At 46.2% G+C, this 8,438-nt stretch overlaps 1 long non-coding RNA gene across 1 annotated transcript; it reads left to right on the top strand.

Moving 5' to 3' along the window:
* The first annotated feature begins 2,172 nt into the window (after nucleotides 1–2,172).
* LOC125618074 lies at nucleotides 2,173–7,459 on the top strand. Its single transcript, XR_007349297.1, has 2 exons — nucleotides 2,173–3,024; nucleotides 6,687–7,459. It is a non-coding gene; the product is annotated as an uncharacterized LOC125618074 (long non-coding RNA).
* Nucleotides 7,460–8,438: the final 979 nt, after the last annotated feature.

Genomic DNA, 8,438 nt, shown 5'->3' on the forward strand with positions numbered 1-8,438 from the left:
TTTGTAAGGATGGGAAAGCATACCTGCATGTCTGTTCTGTCTTTCGCTTTCAGGACAATATTTAATAAATTACACGAGCTGTTCAACACTTCATTATGAACTAGGCTCCTGTTAGATGGTTTTGCTCAACGGTCAGCTAACGTGAAGTGTTATGAGCACATTTGAGGCAGGCTGTGCTGGGATGTTTGGAGATTGGGTGGGATAAATGCATTTTCAACCTATGATGGGTTCGTTGGGATACAACCCTGTGGGAAGTCAAGGAGCGTCCTTGTGGAGTCACAACCAGTCATTACCGTCAAGCTCCAGTCTGGGGCAGAAGGTGAGAGGTTTGCTGGGCTGAGATTTAGCGACCTGAGCTTTTTCGGGGTCTGGTTTCCAGGGTTGAGTTCTGCAGTCCTCTCTGTTGTCCTGGGCAGAGCTTGCCAGCCTGGGGTGAAGGCATATCCTCCACTCAGGAGTCTTTCTTTGATGTTCCCTGGGGTCCCGATTGTCAACCCAGTGTGGCCAGAGGAGCAACGCTGAAAATCCCAATAGTTTTCCATTGAAGTTCACTCATGTTAAGATGGTAGTGAGGAGAGTGGATGCCGAGCTTGACTCCAGGTCTCAGCTTGGCCCTGGGGTCTTTTTAAAAATCCGTTCTTTTTAGTTATACATGACAGTAGAGTATATTTTGCCATATCCTACATACATGGAGTATGACTTTCCCTTCTTGTGGTTGTAACATGATGTGGAGTTTCACTGGTCGTATAATCACGTATGAACATGGAGAAGTCATGCCCAGTGCATTCCACTGTCTTGCCTATTCCCATCCCCTCTCCCTTCCCTTCATTCCCCTTAGTCTAATCCAATGAATTTATATCTCCCATCTCGGTCCTGCCTATTGTGAGTCAGCATCCGCATATCAGAAAGAACATTCACCTTTGGTTTTTGGGATTGGCTTATTTCACTTAGCACGATAATCTCTGATTCTATCCATTTATCAGCAAATGCCATAATTTCGTTCTTCTTTTTTTTAAATATTTTTTTTAATTGCAGTTGGACATAATACCTTTATTTATTTATTTTTATGTGGTGCTTAGGATTGAACCCAGGGCCTCGCACATGCTAGGCAAGAGCTCTACTGCTGAGCCACAATCGCAACCCAATTTGGTTCTTAATGGCTGAGTAATATTCCGTTGTGTGTATGTGTGTGTGTGTGTGTGTGTATATATATCACATTTTCTTTATCCATTCATCTGTTGTAGGGCATCTGGGTTGGTTTCAACTCATTGTGAGTTGAGCTGCTATAAACATTGTCTGTGTTACTATCATATGCTGATTTTAAGTCCTTTGGGTATATGCTGAGGAGTGGGATGAGTGAGTCAAATGGTGGTTCCATTCCAAGTTTTCTGAGGAATCTCCATACTGCTTTCCAGAGTGATTTGCACTGATTTGCAGTCCCACCAGCAACGTATGAGTGTGCCTTTCCCCGACATCCTTCCTGAGGCCATGGGATCTTGAGCTAGATGTCTAAATGAGACAATGCACCTAAAACATGTAGCACAGTGCCTGGCACAAAGTAATAATGCTCTAATAACTGGCTAAAATCAAATTCAGTAAAAACCCAGTCTGGGGCTGGGCTTGTAGCTCAGTGGTTGAGCGCTTACCTTGCGTGCGTGAGGCACTGGGTTTGATCCTCAGCACCATATATAAATAAATAAATTAATTAAATAAAGATATCGTGCCCATCTATAACTAACGAAATAACTAAATAAACCCAGTCTGGAAGACATCACAACCATTAGCTTCGTTGCTATCTCAGCATCTTGAGAAAATAGCTGTTGCCATGTATTTTGTACAAATAAGCAGTGGAGCACAATTTGCTTCTTTTAATACATTCATCTCACCTCATGGCAAGAAAGAAAACAAAACAGCAAAACCCTGGACTGACCCCTGGGAAAGGACTTGGCATTCGAGATCTTCAGCCAAGTCATCCATCAAGCACTTGAGTCTGGTTGAAACAAAGAATTGCAAAGTTGTGACTTCCCCTCCAAGGGAAGTTATTTCAAACCACATTTTTTTCTTAGTCTTGAAAATCAACGTTACTCAATAATGAGAACCAAATTGATTATTCTCATCACATCGAACAGGTTGAAAATCTATTTTCCCAGACATAGTCCTTAGTGTGTGATTCTTGTGCTTAAGTAGTCTATTGGGGTTCTCCAGAGAAATGGAATCCACAGTCATACACCACCAGGAAGCTGGCGCAGCTCAGAGGTCTGAGAGCCAGTGAGGTAGTCGCACCAGGTGGGTCTCAAGGCCTGAGGACAAGGCATGCTGATGGGGTAAGTCCCAGTTTGAGGGCGGGAGAAGACTGATGTCCCAGCTCCAGCAGCCAAGCAGAAAGGGAATTTGACTTCCTCTACCTTTTTGCTCTATTCAGGGACTTCATGAAAAATGGATGATGCCCCTTACATTAGTCTGTTTTCTGTTGCTACAACAAAATACCTGGAGCTGGCTGATATATGAAGATAAGAGGTTCATTTAGCTCACAGTTTTGGAGTCCGAGAGTCCAAATAGTTGTTGCTGACTTTGGGAGCCCCCCATCCCATCATGGCAGATGGCATCACAATGGTGGGAGCACATGGGAGAGGAGGAGCTCATGTGCCCAGATAGGAAGTCAGAGAGGAGGAGAGGCCAGGCTCACTCTTTCACAACAAGCTCTTGCAAGAACCAACCAGCGGCCCCTGAAACTGCATCAGTTCCTTCCTGAGCAGCACCCTCCACGCCGCCCTGAGCTCACCGCCCCCACCAGCCCGGTCTCTTAAATAAGTCTCCACACCATCTCCCGGCCCACGAAGCCGAAGCCCCGAGGGACGCAGTCAGACACACCACCCACACGGGGAGGGCCAGCTGTGGCTCAGTTCACCAGTGCAAATGCCGAGCCCTTCTGGAAGCCCCTTCACAAACATCCCGAGAGAGCTACTGGGCGCCCCTTGGCCTGCTCAAGTCGACACCCCAAATTAGCCACCCCTCAAAGCTCTGGTAAGTTCCCCTTTTGTGTAAAAGGTGCAACTCATGTTGCACTCAGTCTTGCATCTGAGTCTGCCGCCATCTTCCCCTAGGTTAGCCTCCACCACCTCTCGTGCTCCTGCCCCGGATCGCTGTCCTCCTCTCTCCCCACGCTGCCAGCCTCCCCTGCCTCCCCTGCAGGTTCTAGGCCTAGCCCGGTGCCCCTGGGCCTAGAAGTCCTGCCTGTGTCCTGTGAGAGCCGACCCAGCTGCCTGGCTTGGGCCTCGAGGGAGAGACGCTGTGGGTGGCCCTGCGCTGCCCTCACCCAAGTGTGGTGGCAGCTGCCCTCCCAGGGTCCCTGCGCCTGCCTCTGCGCAGCCAAGCGTGTTTAGGCCTCCCGCTTTGCAAAGCGTGTTCTCTGAATCAGAGCCTTATTTACATGTATGCTTCCTTATCACACCAGCACAGACCTTTTAAGAGAAGGGGCTGATTGTTTTTTTCTTTTTCCACTTTTTAATTGGGCCATAATTTTTTTTCAATTTTTTTTTTAGTTATAGTTGGACACAATACCTTTATTTTATTTATTTATTTTTATGTGGTGCTGAGGATGGAACCCAGTGCCTCATACATGCTAGGAGAGTGCTCTACCACTGAGCCCCAGCCCCAGCCCCAATTGGCCATAATTTACATGGAGTGGGCTCACTTACCTGAATGTACAGCTCAATAAATCTTTAGATATGAGCACCTGGGTCTAGGTTTACCTGTGGACCGTGACCAAGGCCAGGTGTGGAACATATCCAAAAGGACAGGGGGACTCTCTGCTTTCTGGTGTCACTAGGTTTGGGAAAGCCAAAAATTGACACAACCCATTTGTTATTTCTATATAACAAACCACTTCAGTCTTTCTTGTTATTGTTGTTCATTTTGTTTTGTTTGTGCAACAGATATGGAACCCAGGGGAGCTTAACTACTGAGCCACATCCCCAGCCCTTTTTTGTATTTTACTTAGAGACAGGCTCTCACTGAGTTGCTTAGGGCCTTGCTAAATTGCTGAGGCTGGTTTTAATCTTGTGATCCTCCTGCCTCAGCCTCCTGAGCCACTGGGATTACAGGTGAGCGACCCTGCACCTGGCCCTCTTCAACCTTTACTGGCTTGAAGTGTTGTGGTGTGCATGATCAATATAATCAAAAAGTCATAGACATAGGTTATAGGTATAAGGCAAGATAGAATAGATAATCAATAAGCAATAGACCTAGATTAAAGACTATAGGAATAAGGTAAGATGACATAGGATTTAAGCCATAGGATAAGCCAGTGTGTCAATATAGTTATAAATAAACATAAGCAAGTAGGTTAATATAGATATAGATAAGGTTAGACTAACAACTTGATCTTGTAGCTTTGCATAGGATAAGGACATAGGGTTTACAGGTATTAGTAAAATGACAGATGAACGTGTGTGAAGACCACAAGATAACTGTAGTTTTAAGCAGGCATCAAATAAGTTACTAGTACTGAGTGTGCAAAGCAGTTGCTCTGGTGGAGACTCATTAGTCACTTGCGAGAACTCCCACCTTGCTGGGATTACAGGAATAGGGCCACTGTAGTCATTTGAGTAAAAAGATGTGACTATAAAAACTCCATCTTAGTTTCTTTTTTACTGTCCCTGTGAAGGGAGAACTGCGTGCCCCATTTCTAGGAAATAGAAACTAAAGCCGTTTTCTTATAGAAGATTTCTTTTCTGTACTTTGTACCCCACAAATTGAACCCTACTCAGGATGCAGCAGTGGTCGCGGTGAGCTACGACCTGGGTGTGAATGCCCTCGTGGGGCTAAGATTCTCGCCCCTCCGACCCCCGCCCAAATTCAGGATGCGACTGTCTAGCACCTGCTTGAGCCCGGGACTGTGGTCCATTGAACTGCAAAGCTAATGCGTTTTTAGCTTCTGTTTACCGCTTGCTTGCTGCCTGGAAAAGTCCAGTGCTGCCCAGAGCCCACAGGTCCCACTTATCAGTGTTTTAATTTCTGGGATTGGCTAGCTTCTGTGACGATAAGCAGGTCACTGAGTTGTGGTTTTTGTGCTTAGATTCCCCTTAGATGGACCAGGAAGCTGCTGCCCTCCCACAGAGCTTGAGTCTCTGCGGTGGGTGTCCGCCCCTGGCCAGGTAAATAAAGCCCTCTTTTGATTTGAAATCCGGACTTGAGTGCTTTCTGGGGTGGCTCCCCATAACACTAGTTCTGTGGCTTGGCTGAGCGTCTCTTCTGGGCCAGGCAGGGGCCTCAGCTGGAGGCCTGGGAGCTCTGCCCCTGGTCCTCACTCGCCTGGAGGCCAGCCGGAGCCTGACCATGTGCTGGCCTCAGGCCTCCAGAGCTTTCCGCTTTGGTACCATCCCATGGCCGAAGCAAGCACACAAAGCCAGCCAGCCTCAGGAGGGGGACAAATACCTTCTCTCCTGGTGGAAAAGCAACGAAATCAGAAGTGGGAAGAATCTGTGGTCCTTTCCATGGGCCATGGGTGTTCTTCAGGAAGAAGGCCAGTGACCACAGGTAGGGGATGGCGGGAGGGAGTCAGTGGGGTGCAGCTCAGTGGTGGTGTGGGCCCTGGGCTCCCCCCAGCACCGCAGACACAAACGAGGAGTTGGTGGGGACAGTTCTGGGGGTAACTCTAAAACTGGGATGCACACAGGGAGTGAAGAATCAGAATGACGCTCTCCACCCTGCAAAAGCTCGAAGTGAAGAGAACAGAACCGGTGGGCCAGACAGACAAAGACAGACGGCAGACAGGAACCGCATCAGCCACTGAAGTATCAACAGACGGCCACGCGAATATGCTCCACTAACTTTTCCCCATTTTTATTCATTTTTAATTGTTGATGGATCTTTAATATATTTATATGCAGTGCTGAGGATCAAACCCAGGGCCTCGCACATGCCTGGCAAGTGCTCTACCACTGAGCCACAACTCCAGCTCCCCCCACCCCATTTTTTTTTATTGTGGAAAAATATACATAACATAAAAATTTCCATCTTTTTTTTTTTTTTTTTGCAACACTGGGGATTGAATCCAGGGGTACTGAACCACTGAGCCACATCCCCTGCCCTTTTTATTTTTTATTTTGAGGTAGGGTTTTGCTACATTGCTGAGGCTGACCTTGAACTTGCGATCCTCCTGCCTCAGCCTCCTGAACCACTGGGATTACAGGCGTGGCCACAAGCAGCATTTGCCGTTTTGTGAGGCTTATATCACTTAGCAAGGTGTCCTCAAGTTTCACCCAGGTTGCAGCACAAATCAGAATTTCCTTCCATTGCCAGGTATAGTGTAATCCCAGAGGCTCGGGAGGCTGAGGCGGGACGATCACAGATTCGAAACCATCCTCAGCAACTTAGTGAGACTGTACACAACCAAGTGAGATCCCGTCTCAAAATAAAAAATAAAATGGGGGGCTGGGTTGTGGCTCAGTGGTAGAGCGCTTGCCTAGCACGTGTGAGGCACTGGGTTGGATCCTTAGCACCCACCTAACAAAATAAATAAGTAAAATAAGGCATCGTGTTCATTTACAACGAAAATAAATATTTTAAAACAATAAAATAAGATGGGCTGGGGATGTGGCTCAGTGGTTAAGCACCCCTGGGTTCAATCCTGGGTACCAAAAAATAAATAAATAAAAGAATTTCCTTCTACTGATCACTCACAGAGATGCCAAAACAATTCAGTGGAGGAAGAAGAGCCCTTTCCACACAAGGTCTGGCAGCAAAAAGGCTTCCACAGGCCGACAGAGAAATGTCTTCTAAACCTCACGTCTTTCGCGAGCATTAACGGGAAGTGTGGGATTATATAACTTTAAGAGAAGAGATGGGAGAAAACCCTCAGGATTTGGAGCCAGGCAAAGATTTCTTTGACTTGATACTGAAGTGTGACCCATAAAAGGAAAAACGAATAAACTGCACCTTACAAAAACCGAAAAAGTTTGCTCTGGAAAACACCCTGTTAAGAGAATGAGAAGACGAGTTGGGAGTGGGAGAAATATTTGTGTCCAGTGAAGGCCCGGCCTCCAGAAGAGTCCCCGCCTCCAACCGTGTTGCTGTTCCTGGTTTCAGTTATTTGTGATCTAAAAATATGAAATGGAAAATTCCAGAAATACAATTCATAAGTTTTAAAGTAACTTTGATGACAGTATATTGTCATATGGTTCTAATATTAGTTACGGCTGTTAATGTCTTACTGTGCCTAATTTGTAAATTAGACTTTATCTATAGGAAAAAACACAGAGACAGAGGATTTGGCACTCTGAGCTTTTAGGCAACCCCTGTGGGTGAGGGGAGACCCTCTCAAGTGGGGAGACCCCTCTTGAGACCCCACAGTACTGAGCCCTCAGACATTTCTATCTCTACATATTTCTCCAACGATGACACACAGGAAGAGGTGTTCAACCTCAGCCGGGCAGGAAATGCAAATTAAAACCACCACGAGACCTCCCAACACCTATCAGAGCTGCTAGAAAAATCACCACTGCGGACACTGGCGAAGTTCCTGGAAGCTGATTGCTCTTCTGTTGCTGGTGGGAATGTAAATCGGTACCTTTGCTCTGGAAGACAGTTAGGCAGATCACCATTCTACCCAGCAAATTTTGCACTCCTGGATAATTTATTCCAAAGAAATGGAAACTTAGGTTCACACATGAAAAACTTGCACATGAATGTTGATAGCAATTTTTTTTTTTAATTTTGGGGGCTGGGGGAGAGAAGGGGAATACTCAGGACTGATTTTGAGCAAATTATATTCCATGTTTTTAAAATCATGTCAAATGAATCCTAATGGTGTGTATAACTAAAAAGAAACAACAACAACAACAAAAAAAAACAAATTCTGGGGGCTGGGGTTGTAGCTCAATGGCAGAGGACTTGATTCACATTTCCCAGCACTGTAAAAAAAAGAAAGAACAACCTAGAACGCTTAACAAATTTTACACGTCATTCGTGTGCAATTTCTAGCAGTTTTACTCATAATAGCCCCAAAGTAGAAGTAACCCAGATGTCCCTCAACGGCTGCTGTTAATGGCGTGGACAGCTACTCAGCCATGAAAAGGGATGAGCTGTGGATACTGGTGACAGGCTGGGCGAATGTCTGCAGAATCCTGCTGAGTGGGAGAAAAAGCTAATCCCCACAGGTTACATACTGTTTGATTCCATTTATGTAACATCCTGGAAATGAAAAAATTATGGCGATGGAGAACAGATTAGTGGTTGCCTGAGATTAAGGACAGGAGTCAGGGGGAGCAGGAGTGGTTATTAAAAGGTGTCTATGGGCCTTGTATGAAGCTGCTGTATGCAGACTGTGCTGTGGATCTAGGAACCACCCAGGGGAGGATGCAATTGCATAGAACTCAGACACCAGGCCAACCCAAACTGCGGAAACCCAAGCAAGATCCATAGGTCATGTCAACATC

Source organism: Marmota marmota, unplaced genomic scaffold (genome assembly GCF_001458135.2).
Source record: "Marmota marmota marmota unplaced genomic scaffold, marMar, whole genome shotgun sequence".
In the NCBI taxonomy this organism is placed as follows: domain Eukaryota; kingdom Metazoa; phylum Chordata; class Mammalia; order Rodentia; family Sciuridae; genus Marmota; species Marmota marmota.